The 19,631-nt window shown below is 46.8% G+C and overlaps 1 long non-coding RNA gene across 1 annotated transcript in view; it reads right to left on the reverse strand.

The window, feature by feature from the left end:
* LOC147657281 (uncharacterized) overlaps nt 1-19,407 on the reverse strand; it is a 40,333-nt gene extending 20,926 nt beyond the window's left edge. The window contains exon 1 of the long non-coding RNA XR_015292838.1: nt 19,253-19,407. This is a non-coding gene — a long non-coding RNA (uncharacterized LOC147657281). The remainder of the gene's footprint in view (nt 1-19,252) is intronic.
* Nucleotides 19,408-19,631: the final 224 nt, after the last annotated feature.

A 19,631-nucleotide genomic window follows, 5' to 3' on the forward strand; every position in this document is an offset into this window, starting at 1 on the left:
GATTATTACGAGTGGGCTCTCTCGCGGTACTATCGCTCTCTCGATTCCACGTCCGCCTCTCTTTCCGCGACGCACGCTTCATCACGGCCGCCCCCTAACGGTCTGCCTCCACCACCACCACCAGTTCTCGCCTCCCCCCCCCTCTCTCTCTCTCTCTCTCTCTCTCTCTCTCTCTTCTTCCCAGGTGGCGCGCTCGTACGAGGAGAGAATCGTTGCCTGGATGATGGTGATGGTGGTGGTGGTATCGGCTCTCCCGTTTCTCTCCTTTTTTTTTTTTTCCTTTTTTTTACGACGCCATTAATTTTAATATCATTGCATATTGTCGGTCAAATTGGCGGAAAGTGCGCGTGACGGCCGCTCGGTTATCGCGATTTCCACTCGCGCGCACCCCTCACTCACCCTCCCTCCCCCCTCCTCCTCCTCCTCTTCCTATCCATCTTGATTTTTCGCGTTCCGTCGCAAACTACGATATTGATTCCCCTCTATAAATATTTTCGGGGGCATGGAAAAAACATGGGTCGAAAAAAGGGGAGGGCACAGGCGCGTAGCCGCGAGTCGAATCAACGCGTCCGTTCATCTTTCGAATGAAGATATATGATATACGAACGAAGATGATATGGGAACGAGCCCGTTATTTTTCGAAGTCGCGCGTTTGATCGAGCGGTTCGTCAATTCGAGAACCGTCCGGGCAACTTTTTCATCGCGAATGATTACCGCATTATTGTTCGTCGCCAAAATTTTCCACGCTATCTCGATGAAAAAGAAGGAGGGGGGAGGGTGGGGGAAACAAAGAAGAAATATATTCGATCGGGAGGGAAGAGGAGGGCAAATCTAACGAGATAATTCTTCTCCCCGACATTGGCCGTTTGGCCGGATGCCAAACGTGGCTTTTCATCGAGTTTATCGAGGCCTTATCCCAGTGCCTCGTTTTATTGGACAATTCGTTGTTTCTCCGCACCGATTTCGACTTTCTCGCGTGGCTAAAAGAAGGGATAGGCCGTTATCCCCTTGGAAAGCCCCGAAAGACCAATTCCGCGATACGAGTACGAGGACGGAAAGAATACACGCCTGTTTTAAAAGGACGTAAAATGACCTCGAGATGGCGGCCTTTATAGACCCGGATATCCGCCTCCTCGTGTCACCTTTGCCGCTCCATAAACGCGATATCGAGAGATCGGTCGCGTTTGATATAACGAGACGCGAAAAAGAGGAGAGAGAGAGAGAGGGAGAAGAAGAAGAAAAAAAAAAAAAAAAAAAAAACAACAGAGATTTTCGATCGCTCGAACTTTCGAAAATCGCGAACCCTTGATACTCGGCGGGTGGTCAAGAGCGAAAGAGCGGGTCCCAGATTTATTCCCCATCGTTGCCTCCGGAGGCCTCTCCGCCTCCTCCTCGCGCAACTTCCTTCACCCCCTTTGCTCGCTCCTCTCCTCCTCGCGCTCGGCTTTATTGACCCTTTATACATCTATTTGTTATGCCGTGGCCCTTTGTGCGACGGATCGAAGGGATCCCGCCGGTGTACTTGCCGACCTCTCCCTCTCTCTCCTCTCACCACCCCGGCTATATTTGACCAGTATTATAAAAATCAACCGACCGATTTCCTACGTAAAATATTACCCCCGCGCTCGCCTGAATATTTTATCGCTGTCCACCCTTCCCCTCCCTTCTCCTTCTCCCCCGTTTCCACGGGGAAAGGGGAGGACAAAAAAGCGGCGGAAGGAAATCGGTCGAGGGAGCGGCACGCGATTCGGTTTTGCTTCGTCGCGCGCTCCTCCTCGTCTCCCCCTTCGAATTTCGAGCGAAGGGAAATTCGTTGCGGTCTTTATATGAGATCTTTCTCTTTATTAGTATCGGGTGTGCAAGCGAGATACTACAGTTTCTCTGGTTCACAAGTGTGATCGACGAATCGACGAAGGTTGAGAGGAGATGTTGAATTACAAGATTCCGATCTACCACGCGTGTTCTCAGCTCGAAACAAGGGGCGGAATACAACTGGGAGAGGCTGGACAACGGGGGCTGCTACTAATCTAACAGAATTATAGACGGTGACGGTAGCTAATTGTCTATCTATATCTGGCCTGACGTAGGTGTGTCTCAACGCTCCCTCTCTCGTATATGCGGCCCGCTTGTATATGCGCGCATTGTATCGTACCGGAGAGTCCAGACCGTCCGTCACTTCTCTCCACCGGCCTCCTCCTCTCCCTCGCTCTCTCCCGCATAATGGCCGGCCTGCGTACGTGCATTCCTAATAATGAAGACAACGATAAATCAACGCGGAGAATACGGCCGCGGATGTGCGCCGAATATCCTATGCATAATATCGCGTCATTATCTTCCGTGCCCACTCCGCTCGTCCTCTCGCTCCTCCGCGTGTCCTCCCTGTGCACGCATGGATCTCCGACTTTGCCGCGATCGAATTACGACCGAGCGCGCCGTCCATCCTCCCCTCGCCATTGTTTCCTCGCACAGGTAAGCACGATCTAAGCACGCGGGCGGAACGAATGATGAAACGGAGACGAAGGAGGTCCCATAACTTTCGCCGTGTTTATCTTGTCGATTATATGTCGGGTATATCGCGTTGCTCGATCGAGTTGGCAGGATGTGGGAAGAAACGGAAAGAAGGGGAGGTGGTCGTTATCGAGAAGTAAGGAGGAATTCCGCCGTCGATTCAGAATCGAATCGACTATCGGTTGCGAGTTTGCGCGCAACCGATATCTCTCTCCTTCGAGCCGTTTAACTTCCTCCAGCCGCGGCGTCACGGTGGATCGTTTTACGCTTTAACCTCGTGCTACGCCGTGGCCGGATAGATATCCTTTCCACGCCACCCGTCGTTTCGCTCCACTTTTGTCCTCCTCCCCGAAACGCGGAACAAACATCTCGAGTGACTCTTTGTCCTCTGGTATCCGGTCCCCCTCTCGAATTTCCCTACATCCGCGATCCTGCCTTCTTCTTCTTCTTCTTCTTCTTCTTTGCTTATATTCTCGGAGAAATTGTTGGCGGAAATCCTGCTCGAAACGGAGGGATTCGAGGGATGTCGCGATACCTTTATAGGAGCGTAGAAGGGACACGCATCACGATTCGATGCTAATGCGCGTCCAATGTAGGACGCGTAGAAGGCGTCCACCCACCCCGTCCCGTTATCATCGATGCGATCAATCCCTCTCAATTAGCCCGATCATTGATTATTACCGCCACACACAACGCCACGACCCGTTTCGTAGTTGGCCGTTCGTGGAAAATTTATCGTCGCATCCTCGAAAGCTGTGAACCTCGTCGGAGGATAAATTCTTCTAGATATCGATACGCGCGCTCCCCCTCACCCACTCGATTAAAACCAATTTTATCCATCCGGGACGGATTAAAAACGTTGAAATATTATATAATAATTCACCACGCGACGCGTTTCACGCGAGGTGAAAAAAGAGAAAAGAAAGGAAAAGGAAAGAGAGAAAGAAAAAGAGAAAGAGGGAGGGGGAGGGAAAAAAGGTGCGAATAAAAATTGCCCCGGTGTTAAATAAAATTAACAGCTTTAAAGCGAACGTGTGCCAGGCGTGTGTTAAAAAAAAAAAGAGAAAAAAAAAAAAAAAAAAAAAACGAATCCGAGAAGCAGGCGTCCGATATGGAGGGTAGATCGAAGCAGAAATCGGATTGACCGCGGGGGTGTGGAAGAGCTTTTGATAGGGAAAAAAAAAGAAAAAAAAAGAAAGAAAGAAACAAAAAAAAAAGGGAGAAAACAAAAAAAAAAGAGGAGGGGAAAAAGAAAGAAAAAGAGGGGGGGAAAAAAGCGGAGCGGCCGCAAGTGGAAAATCCGATAGAACCGAAGTGCGTGCAAATATTTTCTCTTCCTCTTGTCGGGGCGGCACGGTATCGAGCGGCCTATAGCAACGTCAACACGTCAAATCGAGTGTGTATCGGTGGAGAGTGCAACACACAGGTAATATCCTTTGATATCCAATTTGTGCACCCTGTATGCGAGTATTCATCACCGCCTCGTTCTCCCGTCCACCCACCCACCGCTTTTATTTTCGCTTCCGTTTTTTTTTTTTTTTTTTTTATCCCACCCCCGTCAAAAATCGTCGCCTCCGTAATAATTCCCGATTATCTCGCTCTCCAATACATTTCATCGTTCGGGATTTGAACCCGGATGATCTCTCTGATCCGAACAATCGAACAACAACAACAACAACAACAATAATAACAATTATGATGATTCTATTAATAAGAAACGATCGAATAATATAAGAATAAATCTCTCTCTTTCTCTCTCTCTCTCTCGTGCAAGCCCGACTCGCCAACACCCCAGCAACAGAAGAGCCGTCAATCCGATCCGCTAACAGGGATATCACTTACATGCAAATTCAGAGGTAAAATCGGGCGCGTTTCGATGAGCGTGCAAGCGGTGGGTATCGCGGCGGGGTGAGTGGCAGAGCAGGCGAGCCAGCGTGGTAGGTGGGGGGGAGGGGAGAGGCGCGATGTATTAATTACCAGTATTGATGTCCATTTGCAGTGAATTGATGTGTGGTCAGTGTTGCATCACGCGCAAGGGTCGCTCGGCCGAGAGGGAGATGAACCCGCATCGAAACAGGGGCAAATCGCGATATAGCCAAATATATTTTGCCCCGTCCCCGAGTTTAATCGATCTCGATCGCCCCGCCCTTAACATTATTTCAAATCTTGGAAAATTTCTTTGCCCCTCTGCTCAAAGATACACTTCCATTCCATCCGAATCTAATCCTTATAGGTCCAGTATCTATAAGCCCGATATTTCTCCGTTTCCGTTTCGAGAAAGGAGGCGCGAGAGACGTGGAACGATCGGTGGCGAAGATTTATGGCGAGAGTCGGCATGGTCTCCGGTCTTTAGCCGCTTATTAGCATGCGGTATATCACGGCGACCGGAGCAGCCGGGGTCCGCGACAATAATTAGATAGATACGGGACGTAGACGGAACGTACGGGAATGGGACGCGTAGGTGATGGTGGTCGGGCGAGGACCCTGGAAAGCCAGGTCGCAGAAGTGGGTGGCTGGGATGCGGACTGGAAACAGGCAGAACGGTGCGTCGTATGCAAATGATGACGTCACACAATACTACCCTCCAGGACAAGGGGCTATAGACAATGCATCTGCACGGATAGGTCTCGTTCTACGATCCATAGCGCGCTTCGTGCTGCGACATCTGCTAATGGCCCCACGGACGATGGCGTACGCGTTTATCGTTGCGCTCGCGATAAATAATAAAACCTCCCCTCCCCCCGCCCCCCTTTTTTTCGTTCTCGTCGCTGATGAGAAATAACTTTGAAGAAGAAGAAGAAGAAGAAGAAGAAGAAAGAAAACGACGTGTGTCGATAATTCGTTTCGATTCGAATTCGAGGTGAAAAAAGAGAAGAAGAAGAAGAAGAAGAAGAAAAAAGGTGAGAATCCACCTAACCCATTATCGGTTGGCGTGACTTCAGAATTATCCCCTCCAGGCTGCGGTTTCGGCAAATTCAAGGGAATTTCGATGAAGCGCCTGGACAGAAAATCAGGTGCAACCCGGGGGGGAGGATAGGCGGAGGAGATCTTACCGCAATGACGTGCGGTCGAATCGGTCCGAATGAAATGATGACGGATCCTGCGAGTGACATTCGATATCACAGCACCGACGGCCGGGGAAACGGCGAATACGAATACTACTAGACCGTGCTTCGAGCTTTCCGTCTATTACACTCACGTTGAAATCCGTGGATTATAATCGTGGCTAAGTATTACCACGATGTATCGTTTCTGCTCGCCCTCCCCATCTTCGTCTTATTCCTCTCCCGCCCCTTACACCCGCCAACTCCTTCGCCAAACCAAATGTTTTTATTATTTTACGATCAAACTCGGAATGGAATTTTTTTTCTTTTTCCTCCTTATCGTGTAAATACTCGCCTTTTGTGGGCATAGATAGATGTAGGCGACCCCGTTACGCAGCGGCGATCGAATCGATTGATCGATTTGATCGATCGTATCTGCACACGTTGACGGTTGCACATGTTGAATAGGGCAGCCGTATCTAGCTCTAGGTATGTCCAGAGGATCCAGAGGATACTACGATACTCTCTCTCTCGCTCGCTCGCTCGCTCGCCTATTCCCACGTGCGTACACGCATCAGCGAACGTGGCAAACGTGCTCGTACGAAGCGCACGGCTCACGGTGAGGCGAGGGCCTAGTATGGTCACACGTGTACGCCGAATGTCATTTGTCATCGTGGCTAATTTGCCACGTTCTGAGATACGGTGACGCCTCTGACGCGGTCATTATTAAGATGCGAATTAGTAACAATTTGCGCCGGATTTAGTCTGGACTTGATCTGTTTATGGCCCGCGCGGATTAGGCTTCCGGACCTCGCGCGTAAATCAATATTAACCGGCACGAGAGTCCGTCGAGCAGTGCCGTTATCAAACACACGGGATCAAACACCGAGGACTTCCGATAACGATTCTCCTCCTCCTCCTCCTCCTCCCCCCTCCATTTTCCAACGAAAAAAACCTTCCTCTTCGAAAGGGACATCCCTTCGAAGGAGCTGTCGAAATTTCTTCTCATTCTCGTGGTGGAAAGTGGAACGAATCTCTCTCTCTCTCTCTCTCTCTCTCTCTCACTCTCCGACGAATTCCGCGGTGGAGTAACGCGGAAATCGCGGATGTAAAGGGGGAGGGGTGTAAAAACGAGAGAGAGAGAGAGAGAGAAAAAGGGGGTGGAAGAGTATCGAGGAACGCGGGGAGGAAGGAGAAAGAAGGGAGGTGTGAGTCTGCGTAACGTCGAGGCTCCAAGGGTGGCATTATATTGCGGGTTGTCTCGCTTCAGAAACTTTGCACTGTGGTCGCGACGAGGAGCTGCTGGACGCGGAACACAAGGGGGCGAGCGCCATGGGCGAGGAGGGGGAGCTGGAAGGGTGGTGGAACAGCAGAAGTGGTGCCGGACTTTGAATACGACCATTCTTTACGACCACCCCATGCAAAGATCGCCCGCCCGCACGCCGTTGGTATTTACCCAGCGACACCGGACCGAATCGAAGCGAAACAGACGGAAAGAAGGAACGAGAAAGGGGGGAAGATGGACACGAGCGACGGGCACCTGGATGGACGCGAGGAAGAGAGACGCGAGCAGAGGTCGTTGGAGAGTGGGGCCAGAGGAGAGTCGTCGAGAAGTCCAAGAGGGCGAGATGGGAGGTGGTAGCGATGGTGGTGGTGGTGGTGGTGGTGGTGGTGGAGATGGAGGTGGTGGTAGTGGTGGTGGTGGTGGCGAGAGTGGTGGTCGGGCCGAAATAGAGAAGGTCGAGAACGGAAGAGAGACGGTAAGAGGGCTGGGGGGGACAGTAGGAGAAGTCAGAGAGGGAAAGACGAAATACCGAGCGCGCAAGGTTGAGGGAGACCGGCTCGAGTTAGCAGCGTTTCTCGTTCGTCGACCGGCACCACCCCCTAACGTCGCACAATACGCTCCTACCTACCCTCTCGCCACCGTCCATAGACTGGACACTGCATTGTCTCTGGTGAATGGGGTCTTGCAAGATTTATTTCGTATATTTCACTTGCCGTTTCAATAGCGCGATAGCGGCTCGCGCTATACCTCCACGAGTATCGCCTTCGAGCTTACCTCTTACCCTTCTCTTTCGTTATTAGCTTTCTCTTTATCGACCACCCTCCTCCTCCTCCTCCACCACCTCCGCTTCGTTTCTAAGAAGCAACTTCCCTCCACGTTTGACCGATAAAAGCCCCTTTGAATCCTAACACTCGGATCTCCACGACTCGCGGATCTATCTTCCGCTCTCTCACCTTTTTTTCTCTTCTTTTTTTTTTTTTTTTTTCCCCATCTTTCGTCAATTTTTCCACGTGTTATCGTCGAATGGCAAAAGAAAGAAAAAAAAAAAAAAGAAAAAAAAAAAAAAAAATTTTTCACGCGTGATTACGTACAATTGCGTGACGATAATTAATATTATTAGGAATGGGTGAGTGATTTATGGAAAGGATACGAATGTATAAATTTTTTTTTTTCTCCTGAAAAACGGTATATATATATATATATATATATTTGTAACGTATTTATAAAGCTTGAAAAAAATTAATGGGAAGCCACGTTGTACGTTGTGAAGTGTGTTGTCGAGGGGGTGTCGCTGTCTAGGCTGGTAAAGGGCACTTCCGTTATATTTAGCTATGCCAACGAGAAAGGCTCATCGTCGTCCTCCCCCTTTAGGGTCTCTTTTTCCCATTTCGAGTCTTATCCCCCTCGTTCTATGAAATATCTATACGCGAGGATACGTATTCGTATTTCAGATTTGTTTCGTTAATTGGGGGAGGAGGAAATCTTGCGTGTAACGAGCTTATTATATCGAATGAATGAATGAATGAATAAATAAATAAATAAAAAAAACAAAAAAAGAAAGAAACGTTTAATTTTAAAATTTAAAAAATTTCGCGATCGCACGCGAAAGCGTGATACAAAATTCGATGCATCGTCGAAAAGTTGTGGAAGTGGAAGAGGGAAAAAGGAAATTTCGTTAAGCTCTACACAAAACTCGATAAAATTCAATGAATTTTGCATAAAAATTTATCAACGACGCGTTTATTATCCACCGCCAGAAATCGTTCGCGTTTTTCTTAAGATAATAAGAACAAGGGAAGTACAAGTGTTGGCGAATGCGCGAGTTTGGTGGTGAAACGACGGTTTGGCGGTGTGCAAAGGTGGCGAGGAATTTTAAAGAAAGGGAAATGTCGGGCAATCACGAGGCAAAGTATCGAAAAAATAATGAGATGAGCGAGAAGCACGAGGATCAATTTCCACTTGGTCCGTTTTTATCAACCCCTGCATCGTGTACGGGGGACGGTGGTGGGGAGTGTGGAACAATAGCGGCGTTATCGTGGTCACAAATTAAAAATAATTATTTTTTAAGGCTGATTCTTAATCAGGAAGGGGTAGATACACGCAGGGGTTGTTTCTCCTCCGAGAAAAGAGCGGCCATTATCCCTCCAATAAGATTCTTGTCAATGAAATATTAGGTCTTTTACAGATGTAAGAGGCTTCCTTTTATTGCGCATCAACTCTTTTTCCTAAAGCCCTCCCTCCCAAACTGCTTTTACTTTAAACTTTGTGTCCCAACTTTGTTCCTCCATTGTAAGAAGCTTCTCCACTCGTTTATCTCCAACGGTACGTACAATCACGTATAATCTTTTGCAATATGTAACGAATTCCGATATTTTTATTTCGTGCAAAAATCGTGCAAATTTCAATTAATCGTTTAAGAAAAAAGAAGAAAAGCAAAAAGATTTTAATTCGCTCGAACGAATCGAAACTCTTACCAATCTCTTGCTCGATCCAATATAATTGAGGAGGGGGAGGGGGGGAGGAGAAAAAAAATTCCCCAACTTTTCGCGAAATTCGAAAGAATTAATAATTAAAAGTTACCCCCCATCCACGATCCGATACGCCGTGGTTTTTCGTTTCCCCTTAGCGACCATTTCCGAGGCATTAGGTTCGTTATTTATGGAGTTTCATTAAGATAAAGAAAAGCAAAGGGAAGGGTTGCCATCGCCAAACGCCATGTAATTATTTTCACAAAGGACTAGTTGTCTTTCTCGATTCTTTCTTTCTTTCTTACGCCTTCGAGAGGGGACCTTCGAATCGAGGGGGCGGGGGGAGCCCGATGCAAATAAAAACGTCGAACGAAGTTAGATATCGATCTACCTTGGATACCGGTGAAAAACCTACTTTGAAAACTCTCCATTTTTTATCAGTTATCGCCGGTTTAACGAATTCCAAATAAATCCTTTGCTTTTTATTTCCCTTCCTTCCTTTCTTTCGGCGATACGAAGAAAATGATACGGAAATTGCGGTGGCGCCTTATCTCCGAATATACGAATATTTTCCACGTAAGTTGGCGGGCAACGTTTCATCGCGTTTTACACAAGTGTTCGAACCCCTAGGAAGTTTTCATTTGTTCCAAGTTGCGAACAGGTTCAGCGATTGTTCTGGCTGGGTCAGGACGTGGACGAAGGCGGTGAAATTGAATGCGACTCGTGAGAAAGGGTGTGGGAAAACGTTGAAGTGGAGGTGACGTGAAGGCTACCAACGCCACAGGACCCGTCAACCGTATCTTCGGACGAACATTGGTCAGCACTAGGTGTACACCCGACACATAGACGCCCTTTCCCTCTCCCTCTACGTTCTATCTACCATCTGAGCGAGAGAGAGAGAGAGAGAGAGAGAGAAATGGCCGAAGGGGATATACGCGCGTCCATTGTCCCGTGAACTTTGAAACAACTTTCGGCAAAAGAGTTTTGCCATCGAAATGCACCGACCGTGACTACTCTGTAATTGATGGAGAACTTTGAAAAATCACACCTCGGATCGATCGCGCTAAATCTTTCCACGCTTACGTATATACGCTCTGTTACATACATTTTTCGGAGGACAGTTCGTTTCGATTTCGGGGAAAATTTAATACTGACGAAACTGAGAGTAATGTTATTCCGATAAATTTCGATCGTTCGAAACTGCATCGAGCAATTGCAAATAAGCGTAGCGTCGAGGTTATACGAAGAGCGAATCAATACGAGAATAAACGTTATTCGAGTAACATTTTATTGAATAATTACTTTTAAAAGTAGTTGCTCTTTCAACGTGAGCGAACGAGCATTATCCAATTCTTAACACAACTCGTGACTTTTCGTTAATCTCGTATTATTAATATCGTAACGATTGATAAATATTCTGTTCATTCTGTTCACATTTGTTTATATAAAAAAGCAAATAGTCGGGTTTGGGAAGAAAAAGTATGCAAAGAATCTCGAAAGGAAAGGAGATATATCGTTACTCGGTGGTTTAGTTCGGTATAGATGGACGAGGTGGCAGCACTGTACAGCATGTTCGGAATTCATTATCGCACTTCGTTTCAGAAACGTGTTCTCTCTCTTTCTCACGGGAATAAGAGATTCGAAAATACTTTTCAGATCTCGAGTTTCTCGTGCTTTAAATTATCCAAATACGACGTATCGATAAAATGTTTTACGATCGTACACATCCGAATTACCCGTTCTTTCATCGAAGTTGCAAAACATCCTTAGCGATCAACCTTAGCGCGTTTCCCATGCACACACTGAATGAAGAGAAAAGAAAGCGAAAGAAACGCGCGATGAATATGTACGACAAATGTATCCCGCATTCGTTCTTGTTACTCGTGTGATATAGATACCTAAAAATGTTATTCATCGTTCATCGCTATTTCGAATTCGTATTTCGCGTCCCGATAAAACCAGTTTATATTTTATCCACCGTCTTAATCATCCTTGTTGAACCCGTTCTTTCATCGCGTTGCATTACGGATGGCCAACCAAACCCTCAACAACGCTCTCTCGTTTCGAAAAAAAAGTTTTCTGTTTTTCCAGAAATTGAAACAGAAATTTTGAAATTTCACTTTACGATCGTCATTTTGCATTATGCTCGTAAGATATACGATCAACCAATCGTATTACGATCGGAACATTTGAATCTCGCGTTGATGCGAAGCAGGGCATGTTGCGGCGAAGAAAAGGCGGACGTGCTCGAATACCGGATACCGGAATCGGGTCGGTCAAGGAGGAGCGGTGGTAAGTCATTTCGAAATAATAGGTGGTAGGCGGGTGTTATGCGAGTTTAAGGTCTCGGCCGGTCCTTGCACGAGGGCGAAGGTGGCGAACGACAGTTTAGGGGTGTAAGACAGGCTGACCTCGGGTCGTGACCCCCATTTATACTCTATTACCACTACATTAGTCTCCACTACCAGGATTTATCATCCTTGCACGAGTTCTAGGTTGACCGAAACTTTAAATCGATCGTGAAACGGGAAATTCGAAATCTCATTCAGAGCTCGAAAATACGCGTGTACGAGGTATTGATTAACTTCTTTCTTCAATATCGATTAATAGAAGAAATGTAATTATTATCTTTCTCTCTCACTCTCTCTCTCTCTCTCGCGAAGAATCGATCGGTTTCCACCAACCATACCACCACTACACTCATCGCGTAATTTTTAATTATTCGTTATCTGAGAGGGTGGCACGCCATCCTGAAATATTTCTCTCCGCTCTCCACTCATTCCGGAATCACACGCCGATGTAAATTACCACGAGCGAGCCCGAGACTTTATCTTCTTTATCTACCGAGTATTTTACCGGTTATTTTTTCCGGTCCAACCCCCCGGCGCTGCAACGATACAGAAATGGAATTAGCTAGCTGCTGCTTAAACGAGAAAATTTTTTAATTATCCCTTATCGAAAAGCAATCTGACCGCGCCTCCTCTTTTTGCTCTGGCCGGGGCGACACGTTGCAAGTAACTCGCGAGAATGTCGCGAATTCCTCGTAATTCTTCTCCTCCACTGGTGTTGGAGAGCGTTTCTTCGATCTTCTTCCTTCGATCCTTCGAGGGAAGAAGGAAACGATCCTGTGTTGGGATTGAAATTTAAAAAAAAAAAAAAAAAGATCGGTTTCCCTCGAATTTCGAGGTTTCCTTTCTATTATACATCTTGGAAAAATGCGTCGAAATCAAGAGAAGAGAATCTCGAGAACAGGCTCGCGATACACTCGAGCGAGATTTAATAATTCAACGCGTTTGATGGGACACGAGGGGCGGGGGGAGTTATTAGTTCACGAAAGCGATAAAAAGGAACTTATTACTTATCCAGCCCGTTTTCCCCGTCACTCCACGTTGTCGAGGAATATTCATCCTCGTGGGGTGGATCTGCACGGTGAAGACAGAGAGAGAGAGGAAGAAGGGAGGAGGGGCTTCTGCTGTCAATTGCCAAATATTCATATTGAAAGGCGCTGATAGGTCGACATCAAATATTCATCGCTTCCTTCCAAAGTGCCCTCTATAACCGAGTTATTCCGCCAAGTTATTTACCTATTTATCGAGTACGGGAAGGAGCGAGGAAGAATCGAGAAATAGATTCGATTCGCTGATACAAAAAAGAAAAAAAAAAAAACTCGCCTCCTTTTCGATAGATGAAAATTAATATCTTACCCCTTTCTCCTTCTCTTTTTCTATTTTATTTCGACGAACTTTTTTTCTTAAATGCACGTATTTCCCAGCAGCAGCGTAAAAGCGGGCGCAGTAATAAAGAGTATTTTAAAATGATATTTTAAAATGATATTTTCGCGTAACACGGCCGTGTTTCGGTAATCAAATCCTTTGAAAGAAAAATTTCTCTATACACGATCCACGTTACACGATCCTTACACCGCGTATTCCCCACGCCACGCATCGCTGTTCAATTAACAAAGTCACGCATTCACGATATTAAGGATAAGTTTAATTAAAATGAATTAAACACATCTCTCGGTGAACGGTGGAGGATATTTCCGCCTCAAAAGATACAATTCAAACGCGCTCATCGCCCGTATATATATATACATATATACTCGGTCCCCTACCACTAACTCGCATAATTAATTACGCCGGTGTAAACACGTTCTTACGTTTCAAATGAAAAGTAACGCGAACGAGTCCGGCCGTTTTCGAAAACCGTAGCGTAAATTGGGTCGAGAAAGAGAATCTCGTATCGTAGCAACAACGACAACAATCATAATAATCACAATATTTTTTTATAATTTGGCAACTTTTGAAATGAAAAAAAAAAAAAAAAAGAACAACTTTGCATTCGTCATCTTATCACACGCGTTCTCTATCGAACAACAACGAAAGACAGGGAAGGAGAAAAACACGGAGAAGGGGGGAATCCATCGTCGTTCTACAAGTTTTAATAACATTACGATATATATATATATATATCGTGGCTCCCCGGAGTAAGGAGGAGATAAAAAATCGACAAGAGGAGGGAGGAGAGGGAGAGTTCATTCCGTTGCTAAGTCGTTCCACTTGTTCCATCGGCACGGCTCTCCCGTAGCGATTCAACAAGAGGAGGAGGAGGAAGACGAGAGAGAAGAAGAAGAAGAAGAAGAAGGAGAAGAAGAAGAAGAAAGTTTATAAAATATTTAAAAGTACGGAAACGTCTCCTATCGCCCGAGGCGATAAATTTCCACTTACATTTTATTTTCGTTTCGTTCGCAACGCTCGACAACGGAGAGTTACGCGGACCCGGTGACACGATGGCGAAGGAGGGGGAGGAAGAGAGACGACCGAGACGCCGTAGGGAAAAGGTTGGAGAGACGGCCGAGGCTTTTCTTTCCGCGAGATCTGTTAAGGGAGCAGGGGTGTGGCATTTAGGGAGCACCGGGTATTCTCCCTTTAATTATGGATGATAAAAATCACGGAAAAATTACTAATGTCCGTTGAAAATTTTATTCGTATTACGCTTTTCTCCGTTTCACCCCCTTCTTCTTTCCTTCGTCGTTATGAATCTTCTTCTTCTTCTTCTTCTTCTTCTTCTCGTCGATCGAAAAGTAAGTTTCTTCTTCTTCTATTCATTTGCTCCACCTTCCTCCTCTTGCGAGAAATATAATCGATGCAAGATTTTAAAGATTCAACGATGCCTCTCTCTCGATGCATAATTTATCGTTCGATTTCCGGGATCATCTTGCACGCACCCCGACGATGAGATGTCCCGTTTCTCGAAACTCTCTCGATGGATTCGTCGATCGATTTCCATAGGAAGAAGATTTTCTCCTCTCTTTTTCCTTTCTCTTTTCTTTTGCTCGCAAAAATATATATGTACATTTTCCGGTTGACGATGCGAGACCTATTTAACGGACGCGAGTCCGGTAATGGGATTCGAACTTGGTGCTCCTGGGAGCCATTCAGATCCGCGCTCGTTTCATCTTCTTTCGCCGCGTGTCGTTCACCCAAATGTGAAACGAAAAAAAATAAAACCGCATCGATTACGGGAAAGAAAGAAATTTACCATTTCTTCTTCCTTTTCGTTTTCTCAGAAATCAATCCTTATCTCGCGAGGCGAAAACATTCGTTTCGTTTGTGCATCCAGCCAGAGTTCAAGCTCCAACAAGAGTTCGTAAAAGATTATTAATTATAGAAGGTGCACGGGATTTGCAGAGAGAGAGAGAGAGAGAGAGAGAGAGAAGCAAGGTATTGTCCACGGCGGTTTTCAGGGACGAACTAATTCCAGATTCGTGGTTCCCTTAGACGCGCAAAACAATACGTGACGTTCAAACGTGAGCGACAATCTCGAGTGGTTTTGGTAACCGGTCGGTTTGCGGTTCATTTGTCAGGAATTCGTCTTTCCCGTATCAACAGCCCTTCAAAAATTGAAGGGATTCAAGAAATTAATCCTGTTTCGTTAAAAATTTATTACTTTCTTACCCCCCCCCCCCCACTTTACTACTACTTATCCATAATCGTTTCAAAATCGTTACGAAAATTCGAATCGAATCCATTTCCCGCGCGTTTACACAATAATTATCGCGATAACGATTTGCAATTTGGTTCGCAAGCGAATTATTCGGCGAATAATAGAAAGGCGATAAGGAAGGAAGGCGGGGAGAGAGAGCGCCTTTTCTCATCTCTCTTCGGCGATAATTTAGCGGTCAGCGAGGATTTAACGGGAAATTAACTAATAATTACTGGAAGCCTAGGTGTGCTCCCGACCATCCCGCCTTAACTGGAATGCGATTGTATTTCTCGAGTTCGATAATGGGAATGCAAAAGCTGTGGGAGTCGACCGACCACCTCCCCGCCCCCATTATCGAAATAGCAATTAGAATAAATCAAAAGCGCTCCAACTCGTACAATCGAGACACCAATTAGCGGAGAGAATTACCGGCCTCTGCCTCTGTAATCCTTGTTCCCTCTTTCGATTAACAACTCTTCGCCGATCCAGGCGATTTCTTTCTCTTTCCCCTTTTCTCTCTTTTTCCAACGCGCGCGTGTCACGAGCAAGTAGCGGAACCGCTCTCCCGAGAATTCCCGAAATGCACATTCCGAATACACACGCTATCTCGCTTCCCGAACCGTCCTCTCTCACGAGAGAGGACGACATCGCGTGACCCTTTCGCGTCATCGGGAGAAGAGGACGGGCCGCGTCCTACATCACCCCGACGTGCGCTCGAAGATAGAGATCGAGATGGAAAGAGATGAAAAGAAGGGGAGGAAGAGGGGAGAAGCAGAAAGTGGAGGAGCATATTGTTACCAGCGTTGTTGCGTCGACACGGCGGTGGTCGAAGATCGTGGTAATTGGATAGAGGAGACGGGAGCGTCCCTTCGCGACGCTAACGTCCCCTATGCGCTCCTCCTCCTCCCACGTCGGTGGAATCGAGGCCGGGATCCGTGGTACACGTCCCTCGTACACATATATACACCGCTATAAAACTATCTGGAGGAGAAAAAGCAACTCGAGTTACTTCACGTAGCGGCATCGAGTCATGCGATCGTATCCCTCGTATTATAAGTAACTCGATTAATTTCCCTTCCACCCACCGCGAAGACATTCGCGAAAATGTAAAGACGCGAGACGACAAAGGTTCGACAAAGCCGTCCGACAAAGAAACGGAATGGTGGGAGAATTCGAATACGAAATATAGGTCGAATATATAGGTGAGAGCCACTGCGCTCGAAACGGCCGGCCGCAAGAATTTATCCGGTGAAGAGGGACGGGGAGGGGTGGGGGGATGGTTGGTTTATCGGTCCAACCCTCTTCCTGAACTCGAGGGAGGGGTTGGTTGGCTCGCCACCGGACACCGCTTGATCTTGGAGCCACGATCGGAAGGCTCCAACTATGCCAACCTACTCCTCCGAGTTTGTCGCGGTTTCCTTGTTATATACGAGAGGCGAGCAAACGGGGCATTTAAACGGTCATCCGTTCGATCGGAAGGATAAACTTTGCAAACTTCGAGAAATATTCTTCGAGTTTTCTTCTTCAACGCTCGTTTCGAATCGAACTCCCCAAAAGGAAAGCGACGCTCGTTAGTCTCGCGAGAAATTAATTATTTGCCCGCCATCGCCCCGGAGTAACCGTGAAAAATGTCTCGGATTGTGCCTGGATTATATCGGGGAGGGGGCGAGAAAGGTGAGGGAAAAGAATAAGAAGGAACGTATCGGTGTGGCTCGTTACGTCCTTAAATTGGAGGGAATGACTGAGCGGTCTCGTTATTCGTTCGAGCTACGATATATATATGTATGTATGTATAAAAAAGGGAGGTTCGCCCGATTCGCGAGGCGACGATATCCGACACGACCTGGCTCTTTTGTGTCGTTGGATGAATCGAGTGCGGCCACAATGCACTCTCTCCTTTCTTCGCATTCATCGCTAGCCCGATATATCCGTTCGAAAGGAGGAGATCTCGATCGATTCCTTCGATTTTTTGAAACGATTACGTTGGCCGAGGACAACGACAACAAGGGGTTGGTTGGCTTGTTGTAAGTTTGGCGGAGAAACTGAACGGTCACTTGGATTTGCGCGGTGTGAACACAAGACGGAGCAAGCAGTAAATCCACCCTCCTCCTTCCATGGTGGCCTCTTGGAGAATTCTCGCTCGTACATCGTGCCAACTATCGCGAAACAGCCCAACCCTCGACTCCCCCAAACTACCCTTCGGTGCTTCGCCACCACGACCTCGTGAAACGAGCCGGGACGAGATCCACGACCCTCGAGGCTCGATTATCCGAATTGTTCACCGAGATCGTTCGATTCCCGTATAAATCGAAATCGGAATTCATCGATTCACGGCGATGTTTGCGATGATCGAAAATCGATGATGATTGAAAAAGGAAAAAAAAAAAGAAAAAAAAGAAACGAACGATGCTTCTTTTTAAATAGGCGTAGCAAGCAACATCGGGATTTATCGACAGAGACGCAGTCGCGTGAGAGTAAGGCGAATTAAGCCAAGCGGGATAAGAGGGGAGGGGGGGGAGGGGGAGAATAAGCTGGCCACGTACGAACAAAGTTGGCGCGGCCAACGTTCCGTGGAATAAAAGTTGAAAATCCGTTCAAGTCCGCGTGTCACACACCGCGCGAAAGAGCTATTCCTGAGACCTCCTCCCCCCGCCCCCGTAACTCGAGGAATCCCGATTCAAAGTGTTCTCTCTCTCTCTCTCTCTCTCTCTCTCTCTCTTCCCACCTCGTAAAAGCCGGCATAAAATCGTCCTTGTGCGGTGGTGGCTTGGGCCTGGCCGTCGGTCCAAGCGCGACGACGAAACGCCGCGAGTTATGAATACGTTCGATGCGATAGCAGATTTCTCTGAGAGCTGAAAAATTCGCGGTTGAGATGGGCGGAGACAGAGCGGAGGGGAAAGAGAGAGATAGGGGCTCGTTCGAGGGGCTCTTTCGCTTTGCGAAATTAGCATAACTTGAAACGCGATACGAGCATAAAAGCGGCTCCTTCCGCTCGTGGAATTACCAACGACCTCTGAACGCCGAACGCGGCCGTTCAGGGAAAGAATCGGGCTTTTACGAGCGCGAAACGCGAGAGAAACTGCCGCGTCCGTCGAAATTAGCCGCGTTTGTCGACGGGACGAGCTACACGGTTTTATATATATATATATATATATTTGAAAATTCGGATCGATTATTCGAAAATCGATTATTTTACTCGCTCGCTCTTCTCTCGTCTGAGGAATACAGCGTGGACAAGTAGAGAAAATATCGATAGGAAGAAAGGTATTCTTTTATTCTTCTTCCTCTTCGTTGCAGACGACGCGGTTCGAGACGCTAATGGGCGCGTACGAATATTTCATTCCTCGCGCGCGGGTAAACGAAAACGACGTCGTCCGTGGCTGGGAGGTGGTGGGGGGCAAGGGGATATTTAATGACGCGTGGCGATATTAAAATGGCATAAAAATGAGCTGTAATTTGTATCTGGCTTCGACGAAACTTGGCCCTCCCTTCACCGCAACTGACTTATACTTCCTCCCTTCACGGGCGTTCTTCTGCCACGCCCTATATTATTATCGTTATTAATCTTAAAGGTCACGAGTGCGCCTAATACCGTGAGGAGGGACAGCCGCGTCTCTATCGGGAGAAAAATTTTTTTCTTAAAACGAGCGAGTACGACTCGGCTCGGCGAAACAAATTTGCCGCGAGAAAGAAAGCGAGCAAATCCTCCCTCCTCTCGAAATCCTTCCACTCGAAATGCGATGCGTATAAAGATACCATTCGAATATTTGGCGCACATCCTGAGCGTCATTTATAACGCGTGACAATAAAGTCTCCAACCGGTAGTAATCTTTATGGAGCGATACAAAAGGGATGTGCATATTCTTCTTCCCTTTCCCTCCCCCCCGATACGTAAAACGCTTTTACGATACGCCAAGCGATTCGCCCTTTCGAAGAAATTCTTAAACTTTTATCCCACTTACCGAACATTTTCGAGGCCCCTTAGACATCGGATTAACGATCCCCGCCACGACAAAATAAACTACTTCTATCGCGCCCAGCTTCCGAAATTTCGAGTCGACTCGTTTCGACGATCAATCCCGATGATATGTATCTTTTTCCTCTCCCCTTTTTGATTCTGCAAATGAATTAGAGGGAAAAATGTATTTCTCCAAATGTATTAAAACGTTGGTAAACAATTGCGCTTTTCCTTTCCCCCGTTTCAAATATAATACCGTGCTGCGACAACGTTTCTATTTTAATTTGTGCGTACGTTGTATACGTGGCTTTAGGATTACGCATAGACAGTTCCGAGAACGCGAGAGACGATAACAACAAGGTTGATATGAAAATATTTCGTGA

Source organism: Apis florea, unplaced genomic scaffold (genome assembly GCF_048593485.1).
Source record: "Apis florea isolate Af1SG1 unplaced genomic scaffold, ASM4859348v1 contig_3203_pilon, whole genome shotgun sequence".
In the NCBI taxonomy this organism is placed as follows: domain Eukaryota; kingdom Metazoa; phylum Arthropoda; class Insecta; order Hymenoptera; family Apidae; genus Apis; species Apis florea.